We start from the raw sequence: 25948 nt of genomic DNA on the forward strand, positions 1-25948 counted from the left end.
CATGAAACCCTTAGAGTGTTTCTTAAGTTAAACTTAGAGTTCAACATCTCTAATCCATTACTCACTAGGTCATTTCATGGGCTATGAATATACACATATAATAAAGATTTTGAAAATGAACTAAAACTTTTGGGACACCTTCTATGAACTGGTTCTCATATTCTTGTGGAAATCTAAGTTCTAGGAGAAGGTGATACTCAGTAAATCATAGGAATATTTCTTCAACAACAGAGAGAGAGAGAGAGAGAGGGAGAGAGAGAGAGAGAGAGAGAGAGAGAGAGAGAGAGAGAGAGAGAGAGAGAGAGAGAGAGAGAGAGAGACAGAGAGAGAGAGAGAGAGAGAGAGAGAGAGAGAGAGAGAGAGAGAGAGAGAGAGAGAGAGAGAGAGAGGACTTCTGTTCATTCCTATTTGCTATTCTACCTTACAGACAATTCTGGAAGATGGCTTTTAATAATAAGGTACAATAAAATCCAGATAGAAAATATCATAAAATTTCATCTTAAATTGACAGCAAAACAAAACCAATTTCCCTGGATATTTCTATTCAATCAAAGCTGTAATAAATGAAGATGTTTGTCTAGAGCACTTTATTTTACAATTATATTTAGGTCACAATGTTAAACCATACTTGGGAATATTGTTAGTGAACAGGGTAGTGATGTTCTCTGAATTTCAAAAAATCTGTGGGGTCTTTTGAGAATCATTTCTTTTTAATATTCAGAAAAGTATCATACAAAGCAAAATAGATACAATTGGGAATTTATTTTGTTCGATTTACCTGTGATTTTGTTCTTAATATTTAGCTTCAGTATCGTCTATGTTTATAATAGTCTCCTAATTCACTCCCTTACCCTCTAATAGCTTTTACATTTCATTCCCTGTCTCTCCATACTTTTACTGAATACTTAAAATGAATATTTTCCATACTCTCTTTGCATTGTCTCTTTTCTTTCCTCATTCTATCACTTAGGAATCTCATTAATTCCCACTTTCATCATGCGCTTTACATAGATGATTTCCCAAAGTGTATCTCTATACCTGACTGCTCTCATGAGCTTCATACTCACATTCCAAACTATCTGCAAGAACTCAATATATGTAGAATTAAATAAACTATATGGCTATCAAGATGTGCTTCTCCTATAACTCATATTTTTTCCATCTACATATATAATAAATGAGAAGAAAGGGATGGCTACTACATTCCCTCCTAATTTACCCCATACATCCCCAACTTTGCACTTTCATTTATACTCATCTGGCACTGGGAATGTCCTCCATCTTCCTTTTGTCTATTGAATTACTTTCTATAGATTAAAACTCAAAGAAAATTCTATGTCATGAAGTCATCATTGATAATCTAAATTAGTAATAGTCCCCTCCCTACCTTGGACCTAACTTAAAGCGTTTTACCTCTATGTCAAATATCATGTTATTTGAGATATAATAATCTGTATATGTGTGGTATTTTTCTACTATAATGCAATTTCTGTAATGTCAGAGATAATATCTTATCTAAATTTTATATTTCTCTAAGAACCTAATATGTTTTACAGTATACAATAGATAATTATTGAATGTTTTTACTTAATTTGGATCATATTTATATGAACCACACCAATATCCCAAACAGTGCATGTGCATGTACACACACCCATACACACTATGAGTATATACACATATATATGTATACATACAAATATACACATAAATACACACTATGTGTATGTACATGCATACATATATATATAAACATATGCATGAATGTATGTGTATATTCAGAGACACAGACAGAGAGATACACACACATATATTCCAGTAACAATAATTCCTTACAATTAAAATGGGAGAAACAAATACGCCTATAGTATCTGAGTTTGAAATCCATTAGAACCCTAGTCACTCACTGCACTGAACTAAGCAGGAGTTAGAAAATGACATGTACCCACAGGTGACTACTTAATACAATTTCCTTCATATTAGAATCGAGGCATATTCAGTGTAATTTAGATCGCTGTTTTTTTGCTGCCACAGGGACTTATGTCAACCCCAGACAGCAGATGCAGGCAGAAGTATTAGCATAGATATTAAAGTCACTCATTACCAGTATGTCATGATCAGAGAAGGTGAGAGAGGACCTTGTCCCCATGTCACCATGTAACACTATGTTGAATCAGAATTCAAATAACTTCCCTGAAACATAATACATAACAAGTACTATAGAAACCACAAAGGTTACCTTAAAATATGTCATTTTAATGTACAATATGTAAGACTTTTGCTTTTTACAGGCAAAGAAGAGTTACTGTGTCATAAAATGTCAAACACTGAGAGCCTGCTATAATACTTTCCTTGATGCCCAGACCATGGACTGCATTACAAACAAAATTGGCTAGCAAGGTTTTTTTGACCCACCAAAATTTAAAGAAGTGCCTTCTATGGGACTCAGGGAAAGGACTGCCTCATTATGAATCCGAATCTGTATTCTACTTTACTGTGAATCCGGAACACACATTGGAAAACAGGTGTGGCATTATATGTTTAAAACCCAGAGATAATGCAAAAGCATTAAAATTTAATTTACTTATGATCATAGTACCATAGTTTTAGATCCACAAGTTAATTTAAAGGCCATATAGTCCAATCCCCTCATTTTACATGTAAGAAAAGGGAAGCCCCAGAGAGATTGTGATTTTTCCATAGCCCCATGAGAGAAGAGCCAGGATTATTAAAACCTAAATCTTCTGATGTAAAATCTGACTCACTTTCTAATGGGCTACACTTCTCTTTTCTGAATTTTCTATGTGGGGTACAGATTGAGTCATTCTGTGCATTTGTGTCTTTGGATTTAGGTGATACAGTAGTTTAGGCATTCAGGCCATTCTCTTCCCCTACTTTTCAGGAGCCCTTAATCAGTTAAGTAAAAAATGCCCAAAAGATCTCTTGGATGATGTATATTTTGTGAATTTGGAACAGAATAAAGAGGTTTCCTGATGCTTCACGAAACTGCCACTGGTTTGAAAATATAGACATTTCTGTGTTTTGTCAATCTCTTAGAAATTTTGGAATCAGGAGGCATCTTAGAAGCTGTTCTAAATTCACTGAAGGTAAGACTCACTTTGGCTCTATATTCCTAACAGAGGATCACAGAATAACAGGCAAGAACCTTAAAGATGATATACCTCATCATTTTACAGATGAGTAAACTGATGTCTAGAGGCATTTTCCCTAATCACATTTTGACTTACTGAGTCAGGTCCCAAACTGGTCTGCATCTAGTCCACTCAACCAATGGTGCCACTCTTCCTAATTCTACTTAAACAACTTCAATATCATGGAGTAGTCTTGACATTGCAAAGCCATTCATTCAACTTATTGGATAGCTACATTTATTATAAAATTCTCTCTCAAATTACACAAAATCTCTTCCTGTAAGAGAGAGGTAGCATAAAATAGTGTGAGGAGTTTTGATCTTGGAATCAGGAGTCTATTTCAGGTACAGATGCCAAGTATTATTATCTAGGTGATCATGTGCAAATCAAAGTAATTAGAAATTATTAAGTACACACTATGTACCAAGCACTCTACTAAGCACTGAAGATTTAAAGGAGAAAAAAGTACTCCCTCTTGTAAAAGAGCACAGTTTCTAATGGGAGAAATCATGGGAAAAGTATCTTAAAAACAAAATGTTATACAAATGAAAATTATTAACAGTGCTTCCACTCATTGGAATGAAAGAAAATGTTTTTACATCTTCTAAATGATAGTCCTTCAAATATCATAAGACACCTTTCATTTAATATTTTAGTGCTACTTTTTGTTCCACACTGAAGACTTTCTTCAACCACTTTCCATACTGTTCATATACTCTTCACCAGTGCCCCAGATGACGTTCTCCTCTTCTGCTTTTATAAGTTTTAAACTGTGGTACCAAGAATTTGACATAATCTGAGAGGTAAGTGTTCATAGTGTAAAATAAAATAAAATGACAACTTCCCATAACATTGGGAAATTGCAACAGAAATAATAATGGCATAAGATGTATTGGTTTTCTAGTCATATTCAAAAATAGTCCAAAGTTATAGTACTGTTTTAAATATAGTTTCAGATTTTTGTCTGTTATTGTTCTCTCAATATTCAAACTTCAGATAATTTTTAAAGCTTTCTTTTTAATTTAGCATAATTGCACCTGTTTAACCTCCTAAATTTGAACTACTGCTTATTCCTTTTTCACCTTTCAAAATTGCTTAGTATACATACTTGGAATGAGTTTGTCAGGTATTGTTTTTCAATTGTGGAGACTTTCAGTAAAGTTTTCCCCATCATAGTTATCATGATCGTCTTTATCAATGCAAAAAGTACCTAGATTTTTTGTAAATAAGTCCGAATATACTTAAAGTAATTAAATATTGAGCAATACATAGCACACCATAAGTGCAGGGTCAATGAGAAAGTCACTAAAAATTCCTTAGCTTATAGCTTAAATAAAAGGTTTTGGTCACTTTTATAAATTATTTTCATGCAATTATTTTTATTTCACTGTTTTTCAAATGCTCATCTTTCACACGGTCCTTCACTTAACTCACAAATATACCTCCATGGTTTTAGTCTCATTCATTCCTTAGAAATTTATTCTTTAGAATTAAGATAACCTGCATGTACTGAAGCTCTAGAAGTGATTTTTTTTTTTATTTTGTCACTATGCTTAAAGTATGGTGGTTTCAATGTTTTTTCAGATTTAACCAGTGATTTGCCATGTTTTTTTTTTCTTTGAGGAATTAGTCGTTTCCTCTGAGACCATGGTTTGGTTTGGTTTTTAATAGTGATTTCATTTTTCCATGATCAACATTCCCCAGTCTAACCCCTTTTCCCCCTTCCCAATAAAAAATGCGATCCCTTACAACAAAGAATTAAAGAAAAACAATGTCACCAAAATTCACTGACATTAAATAGCGAAGTCTGACATTAAACAGTGTTCTGCACCCAAAATCCCAAACTTTGTTAAAAAAGACATAGAAATAGCTTCTCATATTTAATTTTAAGGATCAATCTTAAGAATCATGATTTTTAACCATTCACTTTTGGTCATTTTGCTATTTCTATTTCCATATGCATTGTTGTTGTGCATTTTGTCTGTATTGTATTTAATACTAATATTCCCAAACCTCTTTGTACTCATGAAGTTAATTGTTTCTCAAATTTCTATACATTATTTAGGCATTCCCCAAATTAATGAGCAATAATTCTGTTTCCCATTTGGTGTACTTCAAAAGGTGCAGCTATCAGGAAATGTTTTTGCCATTGTCCTTTTTGTGACATGTGCCTTCAAGGGGAATTTCAAGATCTAAGGACATAGGCATTTTAGACACTTTCTTGGTGTAAATGTAATTTCCTTTTGAAAACTCTTGGACCAATTCACAGCTCTACTAAATGCATTGGTATGTCACACACACACACACACACACACACACACACACACACACAAAATCAATACTGATTAAATCATTTTGGTTTTTTTTTTCAATTTTTTTACTTCCTAAACGACTCAGTAACTGAGTTTCCACTAAGATCAATTATGAATATTTTCATCGTTACTTATAAATATTGGGATTAATAATTTTAAAATAATTTTTATGAAAGTTCAGAAACTTTTGCCTTATTTACCACTAACCAAAGTTTGAATATAAATATAATTTATATTGTTTCATGGTTTCTAACTGCTCCCAAATTGGCATCTTCATTAGTTATTTTTTGTCAGCTCTTTGATCTTCAATTCTAGTGACATTCTTTAATAACTGGTTGGTGTATGCTTCAGTTTCACGAGCATAGAACAGCAAAAACATTTGTTGGAATGACAACTATATGGGATATAAAAAAAAGAAATAAATTGCTGCTTTGAAAGTGCATATAGTCCAAAATAGACCTTGCTTCTAACTATATGTGGATAAGAAGTAGCTTGTTGTATTACAGAAAAAAAATGATCAATATAACTGAAATGGAATAGAATTTTGAAAGCAAGCACAATTTTTCTTTGCATATGTGATCAACAAGATAATATTTCTGCAATTTATCACCACTTACATCAAGCTAGTAATTGGAACAGCATATCTATACTTGCAATTTTATCCTAGAGAAGAACTTGCCCAGGTATAAATATTCCCTTTTATGAATAAATATGTATGTGTAATGCCCAGGTACAGATACACACAGTGTGGCACAGCTTTAAGAGCCAATATTAGAATTGTACTCAGATAATCCAGGTCGAAAGTCCAGCTCTGTGTTATTATAAGTAAAGAAAATTCCCTCTCTGACCTTTGATTTCTTCATCTAGAATATGAAGGAGTTTGAACTACATGACCTCTAAAGTACACTCAACTCTATGCCTATTATCCTAATATATTAAAAGTATTTTACTTTGCATTTAGTGTTACTTGATTACTTTTAATATGTGAATAAATGTGTATCACATATATTTGTGTAATATACACATTAGAATGTATATTACATATATACATATATATAAGATAATAAATAGATCAGTACCTCAAGGATCAGTGATTTCATTTCTGGTTTTAGCACACACTCCATCTTTGATCCATAGCCACTTTTATAATTGCTATGGCTATATATAAATGTAGTACTCTCTGAGTGTATGTGTCTCTCTGCGTGTGTCTGTCTCTGTCTCTGTTTCTTTCTCTTTCTCTCTCTCCCTTCCTCCTTCCTTTCTTTCCTCTCTGCTTGTCTCCCTCCCTCCTTCATTTAAACATGGCAATGAGACTCTCTGAAATTAGCAAAGCTGATCATTAGATGAGATGCATAATTTGTCATCATGTGCACATGTAAAACTTTTCCAGCTTGGTAAGAACTGCCAGAGCCTGAGTGCTTCTGTCATGGTCTTCAAAACTTAAGGTCAGCTATATGTGACAAAGAAATATGAATTTAATGGAGCAAAAGATGTAATTTCCTAATGGAAACCTCTTAAAGAATCCTTTAGAATTCCCCAGTTGTCTCATAGAAAGGTCTGAGAAAAGCCATTGAAAAGCAAATGAAAGCTGATTAAAGGTGGTTGCTTGTGAATAAGTTTTCCAAAAGTTGAATGCAGAGAGAGGAGAAAGAGAGAATGTTATATGCAGTGATGGCACCTTTTGGTCCTATTTTTAGGATCATAGAACTGGAGCTAGACTGAACCTCAAAGGGCATCTCTTCTAACTCCATAAATTTTTGCAGATAAGGAAACTCAGATTGAGGGAATTTAAAGCTTTACATTTACACAGCACTTTAAAGTGTTCATATGACCAAGATTACACCTAGAGTAAACATCACACGCAAAATTTGATCCTAGGCCCTTCAACTTCAGAGTCAGTGCTCATCTAAAGGGGATATTAAAATATTCCCTTACAAGGGAGGAGGGTGTTATTATCATGCAATATTTACTTAAAGATGATTGCAATCTTTTAGGTGTCTTACTAGCCATCTTCCCCTCTGATTTTCAGTATCTTTCCCATTGATTTACCACCTTGTTTTCTCTCTTTCTGTCCACATATATACTATATGTGTGTGTATGTATGTGTGAATTTTCCTCCTGCTAAGATCCTTGATGGTTTTCTTTTTTTTTACATTTTTTTAAACTTCTTTTCCCCCCTCACCTTATATTTGCCTTTTCCTCTCTGACTTCTCCTTTGCTGGTGAGTTTAGACTGAAAGTTGAACCTCAAAGATACCTCAAACTCCTCCTACATTAGGAATTTACTTTTCACTAGCCTTAGTCCATGCTTCAACTAGCTTCTGAGGGATGGGATCAACCAGCCTCATTTCCCTTAAAGCTAGGGCAGCTTTACAAACTGGAACTGTGTCGCCATTCTCTCTGTTTTATTCTGGCTAATCAGTAGTTAATCAGTATATGTTTCTGTTTTGCGTTGTTCTTTTCTTTGCTTGCAACAAGTTCTCCAAGATATAATTACTTTTCCCTCTGTTTATTATCTGTTATTTATCCAGTATCTATCTCATTTGCACATAGTATTTGCATACAATCTCCTTCAATAGATTGCAGGTAACCTGGCATCAGGGACCTTTTTGTTTGTTTTTGCCTTTCTTTGAATTTCCAGTGCTTAGTGCAGTGCCTGGCCTATTTTTTAAAACAGTTTTATTTATTAACTTTTAGACTAAGACATTCATTTCCACAAAATTTTGAGTTCCAATTTTTCTCCCCACTTCTGCCCTCCCCCACTCCATAACACCTTGCCTTCTGATTATCCCTTCCCTCAATGTGCCCTCCCTTCGATCACACCCACCCTTCCTTTATCCACATCTTCTCTCTTTTCTTGTAGGAAAATATAAATTTCTATTACCTGTATTTCTTATTTCCCAGTTACGTGCAATAACAATTCTCAACCTTTGTTTCTAGTACTTTGAATTCCAACTTCTCTCCCTCCCTCTCCACCCATCCCTACTGAGAGGACAAGCAATTCAATACAGGCTATATATGTATCATTTTGCAAAAGACTTCCATAATAGTCATGTTGTGTGAAACTAACTATATTGCCCTCCATCTTACCCTGTCCCCCCCTTTTTATCTGTTCTCTCATTTGACCTTGTCCCTTCCCAAAAGTATTTACTTCTAGTTACTCACTTCTCCCATTTGCCCTCTCTTCTATCATCCCCCTCACCTCACTTGTCCCCTTCTCCCCTACTTTCCTGCAGTGTAAGATAGATTTTCATACTAAATTTAGTGAACATGTTATTCCCTCCTTAAGCCATATGTGAAGAGAGTAAGCTTCACTTTTCCCCTCTTACCTCCTCCCTATTCTCCTCCATTGAAAAAGATTTTTCTTATCTCTTTTATGAGTGATAGTCTGCACCATTCTATTTCTTCCCTTTCTCCTCCCAATATTTTCCTCTCTCACCCCTTAATTTTATTTTATATTTTGTCTGTCTCTTTGAGATTTAGACATGCCCAGCTTTTTTGTCTTTCAGACTTTTTTCTTTCACTTGCAGCACATTTTCTCTCGCTCCTCTCCCCACTTTTGTCCCCTGAACTTTCTATCACAGTGGTACCTTTTCTCCCATACTGACTCCCTGAGTCTAGATGCCCTCACGTTCTTTGAATTGAAAACTATATCGACCTGGTAAGTTATCAAATTTGATGTCCAATCTCCTTTTCCTTTTATTTTCCCTTTATTTTTTTCTGAGATGCCACATTATATTACTGTGAATAATCATACAGAATGTGTATGCATTTCTTCTTATCTGTAATGACAGCAGAACATCATATGTCAATGCTATGATAATACAGTGTAGCAGCCTCCACACTGCAATCCTGAAACAAAACCTTGTGAATTTCCTTGTCCTGCCATACGTAGAACATGAAGTGAGCTCAATATGGAGATAGTAATAGCTTTAAGTGTTTAAATTCTGTTTGTTGAGAAGCTTTTATTTTATTCCATTCTTTTGTATCTTGTGGCTATATATTTACTTACTCTAATTTTTTTTAACCTTTTAAGGTTAAAGGTTTAAGGTTTTTTTAAGGCTTCTTTTTAAGTTGTAAGGTTAAAACAGTATATAGAGTATATATAGAGTATATAGAGTATATATACTCTCTCTATATATATATAGAGTATATATAGAGTATATAGAGGATAATTACTTGCCTATCATGCTTTTCATGTGATCCTTATCCAAATTCCTATCATCCACATGACAAGTTTTTCAATCATTAAATCATTTCCCATTAATAATACCTAACTAGGTCTGTTAGACTTTTTATGGACATATCATCCCTATATTGTAAACCTAAACATTTTTATTTTTAATCATCCTTTTATGGTATTCATATGCCCCATTCTAGTTTTCCTTTCTTCTTTTTTAGCAATCTATTTGCTCTTACAAGTTTTCCTCAAAAATATTCACAACTAATGCTGTTTTTTTTTTAAATTTCTTTATTTTTTTTAACTTTTTTCCCTATCATGAGGGTAGTGGATCAAGTATTGGACTCAGAGACAGAAAGATCTAGACATTTACTTGTTACATGAGCCTGAGTAAGCCACTTAAACTCAGACTGCTTCAATTTCCTCATCAGGAAAAAGAGAGATAATAGACATACTTCCTTATTGAGATTTTGTGAGCATCAAATGAGAGAAAGCAGTTTGTTGACCTTAAATTTTTTTAATCAAATATTAAAAGTAAACTTTTTATTTTCTACCAATCTTAGAATTTAATCTCTTCCATTACTAGTTTTGGTATCATGATACCTCTCTTAATTCAATCTTAAAACTCACAAATATATGACTACTAAAGCCTCTTCTAACTCTAGAACTATAATATATATGAATTGTAAGATCTTTTCTAACTTAGGTTTGCCCATCAGCCTACAATTAGAGGTAAGATATGTTGTCAGTGTTAACGCTGATGCTAAGGTGTAAATTGATCATCCAAATTATATATTGAAGGGACTTTAGATACAATTATCCAAAAAGTCCCATAATTTTAGATGAATTCGCTGAAGTTGAGAGATCTGATCATTAATGCAAAATCACATAGCTCATTAGTACCAGACCTAGGATTCAAAACAAAACCAACTACACCAACAACATCAATAATCAACGATCAACAACATTAACATTTAGTATTTGCGTAGCATTTTAAGGTTTGCAAATATTTTTTAATAAATATTTTCACATTTTATCCTTATAAATATGATAGAAGTTAGACATTATTATTATTATCTCCATTTTGGAGATGAGGAAACTGATAAAGTAAAAGGTTACATGATTTTCTTAGTGTCACACAACTGATAAGTTTAGATTTAAATTCAGGTCTTCCTGATTACAGCTCAAATATACTTGCCCACCATTACAATTTGCTGCAAAATTCAGTATTCTTTCCACTTTACTATGTCATCTGTTACTGTTACTGAATCATAGAAGCTGAAAGACTCTAGAATTTACCTAACTTAATTGCCTCAGTTTATAGAGAAAGAAACAGAAGCACTGAGAAGTAAATTTATTTATTCAAGTCAATCGGTTATTGCCAGGGTCTGGACTAAAAACTTAACCTCATGGTTCCTAATCTAGTATTTCTTCTACTCTCCCACACTGGCCTAGGTAGGAGAGACGCTGAAATACTACACTCTTTAGCCACAGAAACTAACTTAATGAGACATGGTGAACTTGAATGGCCTACTTCTATAACCAAGTTGAACTTGACTTCATGTAAATTTTGACAGCCTATGGTTAACATTTGGGAAAATTATATTTAACTGTTTTTCCATCTGGAAAATTAGGGGCTTGGATGATATGATTTTTAAAGTCCCTTCTAATCTTGACATTCTATAATTCTCTATCTTTGACAAAAACTTTATAAAGACATTTGGAATTCCCACTTTGGATATTATACCATGTCTCTAATCAGGAGGGAACTAAAAATAAAATTCTTTAAACTCACTTGAAAAAAGAAATTTCAATATGAATTGATCCACTGAGATTAGAACTCCAGTTTGGTGACAGGAGAGAAATAAAAGTTCTGACAAGGCTACATACACATAGAGAAAAAGGTATATAATCTTTATATGCTTTCAAATTTTCAGGTAATAATGTCTTTCAAGAAGTCTTTTTACAGATCATTGGAAATTGTTTCCCCTTCCAAAAATACTACTTTTTCTTGTCCTAGTAATACATATTTTAGGATATATTACAAAGAAAACAATCATCAATATTTTAAATTCATTCACCATAAAGGATTTTAATTATAGAACTTTTACTTTGAAGTAAGACCTTTCTAATTGAAATCTTAATTGTTAAAATTGTCGTTGGAATTGAATTGTAGAAAACATTGTCTCTAGGATATGCTAAAAACCTTTGGTCTAATTTCTTTTTGCATATCATTATCATTTTGTATGAAAGGATATATCTGAGAATTCTACAAATTGAGAGGAAAATATTTGGTTCACAATAATATTTTTCCAAATATTTAAGACATTAGCTTTCTATTTATGCTATATTTACACGACTAGTAGACCTTTAAAACTAATGATATTTACAATTAACAATCATTTGAATACTTCAATGAACTCATAATCTAACTGATATGGATTGATCCACTATAGGTAGGTGATGTAGATTGCAATCTACCCATATGCTCTCAACATGGGCATTTCTTTTTATAAGCATTTCCATAAAAAAAATCTATGAAAATGATAACTTTCTTTTTGGTATGCTTTGATCCACATTCAGACTCCATAGTTCTTCCTCTGGATGTGGTCAGCATTTTCCTTCAGGAGTCTTTTGGAATTGTCTTGGACCATTGTATTGATGAGATGAGCCATCATAGTCATAGTTAATTATTCTACAATGTTGCTGTTGCTGTGTACAATGTTCTCCTGGTCCATGAAATTATGTTTTAAAGGGTTAAGAACTCCTGTTTTAAATGAAGTGTGATTCATGGCTCTGCCTCTTGCAATTTTGGAAAACTTTTTTTTTTTTTAATCTTTTTCAATCACAGTTTCTTCATTTGCAAAGCAGTACATTGGACAAGTGGATCTTTCCATTTCCAACCAGATCAAATTTAAGATTCTGCAATCCTGTCTTAAGGTATAAGCTGCAAGTTTCCTCTGGAAGCAAGCTTACCTGAACCACCAGAGTAATGGTAAGGGGTGGGGAAGGAGGAGGCAAAATGTGCTGGGCATTTCAAGCAAACACCACAATTTTAACAACCATCCCCCATCAGATTCTGATGAAGGCAGCCCAATAATCTGAACCCAAGAAGTTGGGGAGTAACAATATTTCCAAGTAGTGTCCTTAGACATCATTCTAGGAAGGAATCTCTGTGGAGAAGAAGCTTGGCAATTGCTTCTGTAGGTGTCACAATCACAGCTAAAGAAGACCTAGAAAAGATAGTTCTTGGTCCCTAAAGTACACTGTACAGTGTACTTCTGTACACTGTTAAATGGTTCAGTCACAAACAGATATGGCCTTCTCAGTGGAAATGACATTAAAGAAGTTAACATCTATTTTGCTATCTCATCCTGAAGACCATATGACCTTTCCATCTAACTTGCACTGAAAGCTTGCTTACATAGAGTCTTCTCTATAAGAATGTCAACTCTTTGAAAGCAAGAAGAATCATTTTTTATTTGATACTCTAGTGTTAGCATCTAATAAGTGCTTAATAAAGAATCCAACCATTGTCATTCATCTGATCCATACTCATCATGAGATATTTCCTGTTTCATTGTGATGAAATGTCCCAGAAAATTATATTTCTATTACATTGGAGAGCAAAATTAAGCCAATTCTACCAGTTAGTAGAGAAGTTTATCTTTTCTTATCCATTCACTTCAACATTTTAAAACAATTTCTTCTGGTTTAAATTATCAGGAATATGTAAATATTGATATGTTTCACTTTTTCCAAATAATGTCAAGTCATTGTTCACTGAAAAGGAAAGGTTCACCTTTGAATACAAATAGCTAAATTAATGTTTATAGACAGTTTACAAGCCATTTGATTCTTTCCTTTATTTGATTTTTTTTCTCTACTCTGTCACCTATTCTATGGAAATAGAAGGGGGGCATAAAGTACCAAAAGTTATTTCTGTTGTTGTTCCTCGTGCAGAAAGGTGGTATGGATGATGGACTCATCAAGAAGAATCCATCACTTAGTCAACAATCTACTACAGATGAGTTTCTTCAAACTTAGCTAATTTGGCCTATAACCCACAGACTCAGCCTGATACTGGCGTCATGATTGAATTGCATAGAATGAAGAGGAACATATCATCTTTTGTGGAAGCCCATAACACATTTGCATATTTCTAATGCTCATCCAGGATCAAAATATTATGAAACTTAATCTACATTGGCACATTTTTCTAGTAAGAGCTGGTATTTATGATGAAATAAATATTTTATTTACATTCATTTGAAAAAATAAACAAGTGATTTTCAGAAGAAATTAAAGCTATCAATAGTCACATAAAAATGCTTGAAGTCAGTATTGATTAGAAAAATGCAATTTAAAATAACTCTGAGCTACCACCTCATATGTATGAGATTGGCAAATAGGATCAAAAAGTAAAATGACAAAGTTGAAAAGGATGTGAAATAGTTGAAACATTAATACACAGCTGTAGTTATGTAGTTCAACAATTTTGAACTATGTTCAAAACACTGTGCATACTCTTTGACTATACAATACCATTACTAGGTCTATATCCCAAAGAAATCAAAGGAAAAGGAAAAGGACCTATTTGTACAAAAATATTTATAGCAGTTCTTTTTTTGGTGGCAAATAATTGAAAATTTAACAGATGCCCATCATTTGGGAAATGCCTGAACAAGTTGTGCTGTATGATTACATTGGAATACAATTATGCAATAAATAAATGATGAACAAGATGATATCAGAAAAACCTGCGAAGATTTCACATGAACTGATACAAAGTGAAATGAGCTGAAGTGGGATAATACCGTACACAGCAATATTGTAAGGAGAATCAATTGTGAAAGGCCTAGGTACTGTGATTAAGACAATCCCAAAGGACCCATGAAGAAAAATTATGAACTCTGAGACCTATTTGAAGCATTGTTTGTTTGTTTGTTTCTTCATTTATTTGTGTGTGGGGGTATGAGTGTTTGTGTTCTTTAGCAACATGGATAATATGGAAATATGTTTTGCATGAATTCAGATATATAATTGATATAATATTGTTTACCTTTACAAGGCTTGGGGAAAGGACAGGAGGGAGGGAATTTGAAACTCAATTCTTTTAAATGAATGCCCTTTGTCATGTAATTGGGAAATATTTAACAAAGTAAATATTTTAAAAAAAAAACCTTACTTTCATTTGAGATTTGTAACAAGCCCATGAGATGTGATCTATAGGTATTATTATCCTCAACTTACAGAAGAAAAAGGAGGTATTAGAAGTTACATGGGAAGACAAGCCCAGTCCTTCCTTCTTCTGAGTCCAACACTTTATTGTACTGTTACTTCTTGACTTTTGTTTGTTTTAAACAAGAACTGTGATTTCATTTATATCAGGAAACCCCAATGAAAAAATTCTTTCTCTATAAGCAGATCACCACTTAACATGTCTTAGATAACAGTCCAAAAGACTGTATGAGGCAGGACTTGAACCCAGATCTTCTAAGTGTGAGGGCAGCTCAACAATATTATGCTCCCTATCAATAAAGTATTTCTATATTTAAAAAAAAAATGAAGCAGTGTTCAACACAGTGCGTGGCATATGGTGGGTGCTCCATACATTTTTTGATTGGTTGATTATAAACAAAATTTAGGATTACAGATATAGGAATATATATATATGTATGTGTATACATACATATATATGTATATAGAGAGACTATATATAGAACTATAGGACCTATTTATATCTCAATAAATCTTTCAAAGCTATTATCATACCTTTTCAGGGAAACTAGCTAAAAGTCTGGCATTACACTTTTAAGGAATTCTAGTAATGAATCTAGTGAGGTGCCTTGGGAATAACTTGACATCCTGGAGGCTCAGTTTCTTCATCTTTAAAATAAGGGAGTTGGGTGATATGACCTATACAGACCTGATGAGCATTAGCATTCCTTGTTTTATAAAAAGAAATAAAATAAAGCTTATCCAGGTGCAAAATCAGTGTGTTTCCAAAATGTGGCCTGAGTTCATTTGTCATACATTTTCAATGTTAGGGAAAGGCTGACTTATAGTAAGTCTTTAAAAGAAAAGAAAACTTCAATCCTTGCACTAGAATTGAGTGTAAATGAGAGTAAAAGGCAGCATGGTACAATGCAAAAGTCATCACTTGGCATCTAATGTCTTAAGTGAGTATGCTGACAAGGCCACTTATTAGCCAATTGATCATGAGCAAGTCAATTAACTTCTCTGAACGTCAGTTCATTTAAGGTTAAATAAGGATAACCATAATGTTTTTACTATTTATTTCCCAGGATAGTTTTGGGGAAGGTTCTTGGTAAATTTTAAAGTGTTACAAAAATATGAGTTGTGATTTAAACACACTGGCATAGTTTAGCAAAAGGGCATTGACTTTGAGCCACCACACATATAAACTTCAAGTTACTCAAACTCTCTGGGCCTCAGTTTCCTCATATGTAAAACAAATAATAACTCTATATTACCACTGAAGTCCATTTAAGCATAGATCCATTGTCTTATCCTGCAGATACAAAAGAGCTATGACATACTAAATGGAGACAAAACTGCTCGTATTTGGCTCAGAAGACTGAAGGAACCTCTTGGTTTTCAAAAACCAAGCAAAACAATTTCAGCTCAACCTAAGAGCTTATCTACAACCTGTAAGCATTTTTAATATATAAAGAAAGAAATATTTTTAAGAGACTTGGAGTGAGAATGAACTGTCTGGATGAAAAAACAGAGTAAAAAATTGTGGATGTAATGCTATGCCTGTAAGACAAAGAAGGGAAATGAGATACATCATGTTTCATTAATGAGGTCCCTGCTTTCACATTTTCTCAACTTCTCCATGCAGTGATTATGAACTGTTAGACTCCATTCCACAAAGTGGAATTTCAACTTGCTGACAGATCTAAATTAGACTAAGGTGCTGGAGAAGAAAATGCATTGAGAATTGTGCTCTATGCCATTTTAATGAACAAAGAGAGATTTATGAATAGGAGATAATGTAGATGGTCTATTAGCTACTGAGTGTTGAAATATTTTTGAAGAGGGAGCATGAAGAAGAGAACGGGTAGAGTAGAATCCCATTATAATTTGCCTTTAAAAAAATGACTTGAGTCAGATGTGACATGGGTCAGATGAGAGTTTCTTTCAAGGCTCAGCAGGGATCCTACCTCTACTTATGGGTTTTTTTTTTTTCCTGATTCCCCTAATTGTAATTAATTTCCTCTCTTGGAAGCACTTTGCATGCACTCCAAGGAAGTCTTATATTCACTTAACGGTGAACATAATGGTGAACTGCCCCCTCAGTAGAAGGTAAACTCTTTGAGGATAGGGACTATCTCTCTCTGAATTTGCATTCATATTATTTTCCAAAGTGCTTGACATAACATAAGCAGTTATGACACTAGATTATGGAGTGATTTATTTCTTTCCACTCATAGCAAAAGTCTGAGAGAAAAGTAAATTGTTTGTTGCCTAGCATTGCTCCTGTGACCTAAATACAGTATTATAAATGTTGGTGTTAGTAACAGTATTTTGAAAAAAATACTGCTTGAAAAAAAAATTTTGAAGCTAAATGTGTAAGTAGTAATGGATTGTGGATAGCTAAAGCTGTGTATTCTTTTAAATATTTTGTAATGTAATGGTAAAAGTAAAATTCTGTGTTGATTTGGTTTTCAGACTGAGTTTATTTTTGTCACCAGCCTGAAAAAGCATGGCAACTTGTGGTCCTGATCTCATGGAGGCTTTGATTTGCTCTATTTCTGACCTGGCCAATCCACACTTCCTTTGGCAGTCTGGTAAGTTCATTCTCGGGCATTCAACACAGTGGTATTACACTTAGTAAGGATACTTGATCAACTTAAGCCACTGAAGCCCAGAACTCCAGAGCCCTTTCTATTCACCAGACTTATCTGACCCATACCAAGTTGGTACACTGGGTTTGGAATCAGGAACACTCGATATTCTAAGTTCAAATCTGACCTAAGAAACTAACCATATACATGACCTTGGGCTGGTTTCTTAACTTTGTCTCAGTTTTGTCACCTGTAAAATGAGCTGAAGAAGGAAATGGCATACCTCTACTATTTTTGCCAAGAAAAACCTAAAGGGGTCAAGAATAGTGAGACACAAATGAACAATAGCAAACAGCAGGGATTACAGGGAAACCACTCCAAATGGGATCAAGAATAGTCAAACATAAGTGAACACCAACAAATAGTAGGGATCACAGGCATGCACCAAGATGCCTGGAAAAAGTTAAGTTTTAATCAGGTATTTCAACTGGAGAAACAAATTTAAACTGAATGTTGGATTACATAGGTCTTATACTATCATACCATTTTGAAATCTCACTTAAATATGATTTTTAAGGAAAGATAACCCCATGTCTTTGCACTTGTTCCATGGCCCTGCCTCATTTTGTTCTACCTCTTGGCAGATTTAGCTTCCTTCATGGCTCAGCTGTAGCACCACCTCTCACATAAGGCCTATTTCTTCTCCTTTTCCCAATCCTCTCCACTTCCCTTCCTAAATATTTTTTTTTTTTTAGTTTTGCTTCTTTTAAACTTGATGAATACCTTTCTAGGTGAGATGATTCCCTTTATAATAATTTTTGTGGATTATATTAATCTTTTTGTCATCTGTTTCTAGGCAATTTTCATGTATTATTTCTTGAAATTGATTATGCAGGCTTTCTTTAATCCTGTTTTTCAGGAAAGACCAATAATTCTCATATTCTTTTCTTGATCTGTTTTCAATGTTAGTTGCTGTTTGAATTTCTACATTTTTTTTTCTATTTTGAAATTGTTCTTATATTTTTTAACTTGGGTATTTTTATGAGACATCTAAAATCTTTAATTTTCTAAATCTCTTGGCTTTGAAATCAAGATATTTTGTGTGTATAGAGATAATGTTTACTTTCTTTTTGTTTTTCCAAGATTGCTTTTATTTCTTTTATGTGTTTTTTCAAAAAATTATTGTTTATCATTTTTTTTCTTTTTCATAAGGTTTGCCACCATGGTTTCAAGATTCAAAAAAAATTCTGCCAATCATTTATGCTGTGCAGGTCATAAATTCTGGGTTCACAGTTTTGTTTTGTTTTGTTTTTTTTGTCTTTTGAATCATTTAGGACCATCTTGTTGTGACTCTTTGCACTCTTAGGAATCTACAGGATCCTCTACCGCATCAGGTTAATAATTTTCATTAATTTGTCTTCCAATTGTTTAATTCATAGATATCTGGATTCATTTAACTGATATAAAGGCTATATTCCTTTCTCTTATTAGTATCTTACCTGTTGGCTTATTTGCTTACACTCAAGTTCCTGAACAGAGTTTTCTTCCTCCTGGAATCTTGAGACATTTCATTCATTTTCTCCTTGTATATCTTCTATCAATAACTTTTTGACTCTTCTCCTTTGATGGCAGTTACCTTACAAGTTTTACCTTAAAATTGTCTCAGCCTTCTTCTACCTTGGGAAATTCATCTTTCAGCACACTTGGTCTATGCCTCAAATGACTTCCCAGGGAAGAGGACCTAGAATTGGCCCCAAGTGGATGGCAGTATTGCTTCCTTCAGTCCTAATGGAGGGTCCTGCTCCAGGCCTGCCCTAGTTCCCTCTTTTACTCAGTTCACTAAGCAGGGTGTTTCTATGCTACTGTACTTTTCTAAGATTTCTGCCTATATTTATAGCAGTTATTGTTTTTAGTGGCTAAGAATGAAAGTGGCTAAGAATGAAAGCATACACATCAATTGGGCAATGGTTGAGTAAGTTGTGCTATGTGGTTTTGCTATAAGACATGATGAGCAGCATGACTTCAGATAAACCTGGGAAGATTTACATGAACTGATACAAAGTGAAATCAGCAGAACCAGGAGAATATTGTATACAGTAACAACAATATTGCATGATGAACAACTATGAATGGCTTAACTCTTCTCAGTAATACAATGATGCATAACAAAACCAAAGGGCTCATAATGAAAATTGTTATTTACCTCCAGAGAAAGACGTGATATTGTCTGAATACACAACAAAGAACATTATTTTCACTCTGTCTTTCTTCCTTCCTAAATTCATTTGTTGTTGTTGTTTAGCCATCTCAGTTGTATTCAAATCTTCATGCTCCCACCTGGGATTTTTTTGTCAGAGACACTAGATTGGATTGCCATTTCATTCTCCAGCATATTGTACAGATAAGAACACTGAGATTAAGTGATTTGCTCAGCAGTTTCTCAACTGTAAAATGATCTGGAGAATTTGTTATTTATTTAAGTTTTCAACATTTTTTTCCACAAAATTTTGAGTTCCAAATTTTCTCCTCACCTCTCCCCTCCCCGAACCCCAAAATGCCGAGCATTCTAATTACACCTATCACCAGTCTGCCCTCCCTTCTAACATCCCTTCTTTCCCTTATCCCATCTTTTGTCCAGTAGGGCAAGATAAATTTCTATACCCCATTACATGTATTTCTAATTTCCTAGTTGTATACAAGAACAATATTCAACAGTTGTTTCTAATACTTTGAGTTCCAACTTCTCTTCCTCCCTCCCTACCCACCCATCCCCACTGGGAAGGCAAGCAATTCAATATAGGACATATCTCTGTAGTTCTGCAAATGACTTCCATAACAGTTGTGTTGTGTAAGATTAACTATATTTCCCTCCACCCTATCCTGCCCCCCATTTCTTCTACTCTCTCTTTTGACCCTGTCCCTCTCCAAGAGTGTTGAGTTCTAAGTGCTCCCTCCTCCCATTGCCCTCCCTTCCATCATCCCCCCACCCTGCTTATCCCCTTCTCCCCCACTTTCCTGTATTATAAGATAGGTTTTCATACTAAAATGAGTGTGCATTTTATTCCTTCCTTTAGTCGAATGTGATGAGAGTGAGCTTCATGTTTATTCTCTCACCTCCCCCCTTTTTCCCTCCACTGAAAAGTCTTTTACTTTCCTCTTTTATTAGAGATAATTTGCCCCATTCCATTTCTCCCTTTCTCCTCCCAATATTTTTCTCTCTCACCCTGTAATTTCATTTTTTTAAGATATGATCCCATCGTATTTGACTCACCCTGTGCTCTCTCTCTCTCTCTCTCTCTCTCTCTCTCTCTCTCTCTGTCTGTGTGTGTCTGTGTGTGTCTGTGTGTCTGTGTGTGTAATCTCACCAACTACCCAGATACTGAAAAAAGTTTCAAGAGTTACAAATATTGTCTTTCCATGTAGGAATGTAAACAGGTCAACTTTAGTAAGTCCCTTATGATTTCTCTTTCCTGTTTACCTTTTCATGCTTCTCTTCATTCTTATGTTTGAAAGTCAAATTTTCCTTTCAGCTCTGGTCTTTTCATCAAGAGTGCTTGAAAGTCCTCGATTTCATTGAAAGACCATTTTTTCCCCTGAAGTATTATACTCAGTTTTGCTGGGTATGTGATTCTTGATTTTAGTCCTAGTTCCTTTGACTTCTGGAATATCATATTCCAGGCCCTTTGATCCCTTAACGTAGAAGCTGCTAGATCTTGTGTTATCCTCATTGTATTTCCACAATACTTGAATTGTTTCTTTTAACCAGGTAACTCTAGAATTTGGCCACAAACTTCCTAGGAGGTTCTCCTTTTGGATCTCTTTCAGGTGGTGATTGGTGGATTCCTTGAATATTTATTTTGCCCTCTGTTTCTAGAATATCAGGGCAATTTTCCTTGATAATTTCATGAAAGATGAGATCTAGGCTCTTTTTTTGTCTCTCCTGGATCTATTTTCCAGGTCAGTTGCTTTTCCCATGAGATATTTCACATTATCTTGCATTTTTTCATTCTTTTGGTTTTGTTTTGTGATTTCTTGGTTTCTCATAAAGTCTTTAGCTTCCATCTGTTCCATTTTAATTTTTAAAGAACTATTTTCTTCAGTGAGCTTTTGAACCTCTTTTTCCATTTGGCTAATTCTGCTTTTTAAAGCCTTCTCCTCATTGACTTTTTGAACCTCTTTTGCCAGTTGAGTTAGCCTATTTTTAAAGGTGTTATTTTCTTCAGCATTTTTTTGGGTCTCCTTTAGCAAGGTGTTGACCCACTTTTCATGATTTTCTTGCATCTCTCTCATTTCTCTTCCCAATTTTTCCTCCTTCTCTCTTCAAAATCCTTTCTGAGCTCTTCCATGGCCTGAGACAACTGAAGATTTATTTTGGATGTTTGGGATACAGAAGCCTTGACTTTTATGTCATTCCCTGATGGTAAGCATTGTTCTTCCTCATCTGAAGGGATAGGAGAAGATATCTGTTCACCAAGAAAGTACCCTTCTATAGTCTCATTTTTTTTTTCCTTTTTTGGGCATTTTCCCAACCAGTTACTTGACTTTTGGGTCCTTTGTCAAGAGTAGGGTATATTCTGGGGATCTGTAAGATCTCAGTTCCTCCAAGGTGGCACAGTCAAGCATGTACACTGGTCTGGGAGCAGGAAGAGATTTTTGTGCCCAGAATTTTAGCAGAGTTTTCTTTCACAACCACCTTGCCTCCAATTATGCCACGCCAGCACTGAGGACTGAGACTGAGATAAACTGTGGGGGCAGGGCCACCATTCAGTGTGAGATAACTGCTATAGGGCCTCTACACAGGGCTGAGGTGAGAATCAGCAGCTCAGTATCCCCAGGGGTTTTAAGATCCAAATATGGATGCAGGCTGCTGTGGGGGTTGCTGTGAGAACTGCTGCTGCCTGCCTGATGTGGCCCCTGAAGCCAGTGCCTGAACCTGGAGCTATGGGAAGGCCCTTCTACCTTCTCAACCAGCTGAAAAATCCCTGTCCCTCACCTTTGGCACCTGTGTGTTGAGGGATCTGTGCACCTCTACTATTGCCACTGGAGATACAGCCCCGAGGCCTGCTCTTGCTCTCCTCCCAGAACCAAGCTGTGCCATGCAGCCAAGGCTGGGTTGGGCTCCATTCAGCATCTGGTGGGACAGACATTTCCTATTGGCCTTTCAGGTCACCCTGGGCTGGAAATCTCCTCCACTCAGTTTTTCTGTGGCTTCCACTGCTCTAGAATTTGTTGAGAGTCTTTCTTTACAGATATTTTGTAGGCTAAAGGGAGAGAGCTAGTGTATGTGTGTCTTTCTACTCCACCATCTGGGCTCAGCCTCCAGAAAACTTTTTAAACAAATACTTACATTTGCTCTAAGTCTCCCATCATGCAATTATTTTATTTGTGAGGCAATGAACAATAATCAAAAGTCAAGAGACTAATTCTAGTTTGGCTCCTACATAGTAATATGACCTCCAATACCTTGTTTTCCCTCTCAGATCTCAGTTTCTTCTTTTGCAAAGAACTGGTCACATTTATATAGGAATTCAAAATTTATAAAATGCTTTTCAGACAACAATTCTATGGGGTAAATAATTTTATTTTCTTAGCTTTCTAGACAATGTAACTGAGGTCCATGGAGAGTTTACTGACTTGCCACTAGCAACTTGGAAATGCCAGAGTCAATATTCCAGCCTAAACATTTTGTTTCTGATTTCAGTCCTTTTCTAGCTTGGCCACATCGACTACCCCACAATTATATTATTTTCCTAACAGGGTTGCCAAGTGAAACATAAGATAATCTACATAAATGAATTCTACATGGAAATTTTGGCTCTTATTAGGGTCCAGTTCATTTTCTTTCCCTTTTGGGGAAGGAGGGTGCTGTGATATAGATGAAGGAAGTAAGCATTTTTAAAATTTTAAAGTATGGCATTATTTTCAGTGTACTGTTCAACTCTCCACTGCACTGCAGACTTAATACAAGGCAATGAATAATGAAAGCCTTAAGTGAGAAATACGACCTATTCAAGGCATATCTATCAATCATCCATATTTATAATCATTATTTTTTAATAAGCAATTATTTCATTTCTTTACCTCCTCCCAGTTTCTCCTTTACTAAAAACAAAAACAAACAAAATGATAAATGCTGGGAGAAAAAATTGCAACCAATATGTATAGGCATCACACCTCTCACTGGAAGATTTATTAGATTTGAATTTTCCCAGACTGGTCTTCTAGCAATGGCTGAATACATTCCTTTGGAGGTCTCTTTGTAAAGCTATATACACTGCTGCTGAAAGGGGCCAGAGTATAAAATTGAATCTTTCCAATTTGTTGAGCCTGTTTGACAAATGTACTTGTATTTTCCTCCCTATTTATTTATTCCTACCGAAACAAGTTTTGAGAAACAAATAAATGTGTTTTTTTTAGTTTTTTTTCTACTTCAATTTGTTTTTTGTTTTGAAGTGCAAAAATTGCTACAAAAAGTTAAGTTCTGTGGAAGAGTTTTGAAGAATGCCAAATGAGAGCAAAATAGACAGTATTTTACTAATTCATATATTTTCAACTCTTACTCCTTATGCCTTATAAAACCTTAGCCAGGGGAATTTGGAGGAAATGCATTCTGGAATAGGGGAAATAGATTCATATTCTTAAAAAAGTTTTTAAAAAACCCACTTTCCATTGTCAGGTAAGACCCTTTAAAGTTTGAAATAGGTCCAGCAATATTTCCAGATTGCTTTCACATTACTCCCCATCATGCACTATGTACTCTTGCCCTACTTTCTGTCCCTTTAATTTAGCATTTTTTCAGCAAATCTTCACTTTTTTTACAGGATGACCCATTTGTCTGGGATGTATTCCTGCCTTACTTCCTCTTATTCACCTCAGGTGCCAGACACCTCACATGAGGAACTTTTCTTGATTTTTCCTCACATTTAGTGCTATACCTTTTTTGTGCCTCAATTTCAAAACCTATTAAAAGAGAATTAAAATAGATGATATTTCATAGGTAACTTGTGAATTCTTTTAAATGGAAGTCTTTTATATTCTGTTCAGTTTTCTCATATTATTGCGTGCATTATGTCGTTCGGGTTCTTTTTTTGTTTTGTCTTTTGATCAGTCAATTTCTCTTGGAAAACGCAGGATTTTTAAGTTGTCTCTCTGCAACTCGTCTTTGAGATCACTCACTTTTCCTTGCATAAATTTCAAACATTCATTTACTAGCATTTTCTTTTTCTTATCTTCTTTCAGATTGCCCTCTACTTTTGACTTTCCAATTCTATTTTCTCTTTTACTTCTTTGTGCATATTCATTTTCATGGATTTAAGTTTTATCAGTGGTGGCAGAGCCATGATGGTGAAGTAGAAAGATGCATATACTCTAGCTCTTCCCCCATAGCCCTCAAAATACCTGTAAAAAAATGACTCTCAACAAATTCTAGAGCAGCAAAATCCATAGAATAACAGAGTGAAAGAAGTTTCCAGTCAAAGGTAACCTGGAAGGCCAATAGGAAAGGTCTATCTCTTGGGACACTGAGTGGAGCAGAGTCCAGCCCTGGCTGCCCAACACTGGGAGGACAGGACCTGAACAGACCTCTGAGGTAGAATTCCTAGCAGGGAAGGTCCCAAATCCCTCAACCCACAAGCAACAAAGAAAGATCCAAAGGTAAGTGTGGGAGGGCTTTCCCAGCTGAGGGAGAGGAAAGTGGGGTCCCCACAGCACTGGCCCCAGGCAATGACAGAGGCAGTGGTAGCAGAGGCAGCAATGGCAGCAGCAGGCAGCTATAGTGGCTGTGGAAGCAGTCTGGATCCATTGTCCAGGCAGCTCGGTTTAAAGCCTCTGGGGGAATTGAGCAGCTGATCTGTGTCTCAACCATGAGCATGTTACTGGTGGGGGGAGGGAGGAGCACTAGGACCCTCTTCTTGACAAATGATTCAGAAGTCAAGTAACTGACTGAGAAATTGCCCAAAAAAGGGAAAACAAAATAAAACCATAGAAGGTTACTTTCTTGGTGAACAGGTGTCTGCTTACATCATTTTGGATGAGGAAGAACAAAATATAATGCCAGAGGAAGTAAAGGTTTCTGCCTCCAGTACCTCCAAAATGAATATCAAATGGGCTCAGGCCACAGAGGAGCTTGAAAAGTGAGTCAGCAACTTGCTAAAGGAGAACCAAAAAAAATACTGAGGAAAATAACTCCTTTAAAAATAGGCTAACTCAATTGGAAAAAGAGGTCCAAAAAGCCAATGAAGAGAAGGAGGCTTTAAAAATCAGAATTAGCCCAACGGAAGAGAAGTTTCAAAAGCTCACTGAACAAAATAGTTCTTTAAAAGAGAGAGTGGAGTTCAGGGAAGATAATGACTATAAGAAAAACAAAGAAGTTAGAAAGCAAAACCAAAAGACTGAAAAAATAGAAAATAATGTGAAACATCTTATTGGAAAAAACAAACAAACAAACTGACCTGGAAAATAGTTCCAGAAGAGACAATTTTAAATTTATGGG

This window comes from Notamacropus eugenii, chromosome 3 (assembly GCF_028372415.1).
Source record: "Notamacropus eugenii isolate mMacEug1 chromosome 3, mMacEug1.pri_v2, whole genome shotgun sequence".
Taxonomy (NCBI): Eukaryota; Metazoa; Chordata; class Mammalia; order Diprotodontia; family Macropodidae; genus Notamacropus; species Notamacropus eugenii.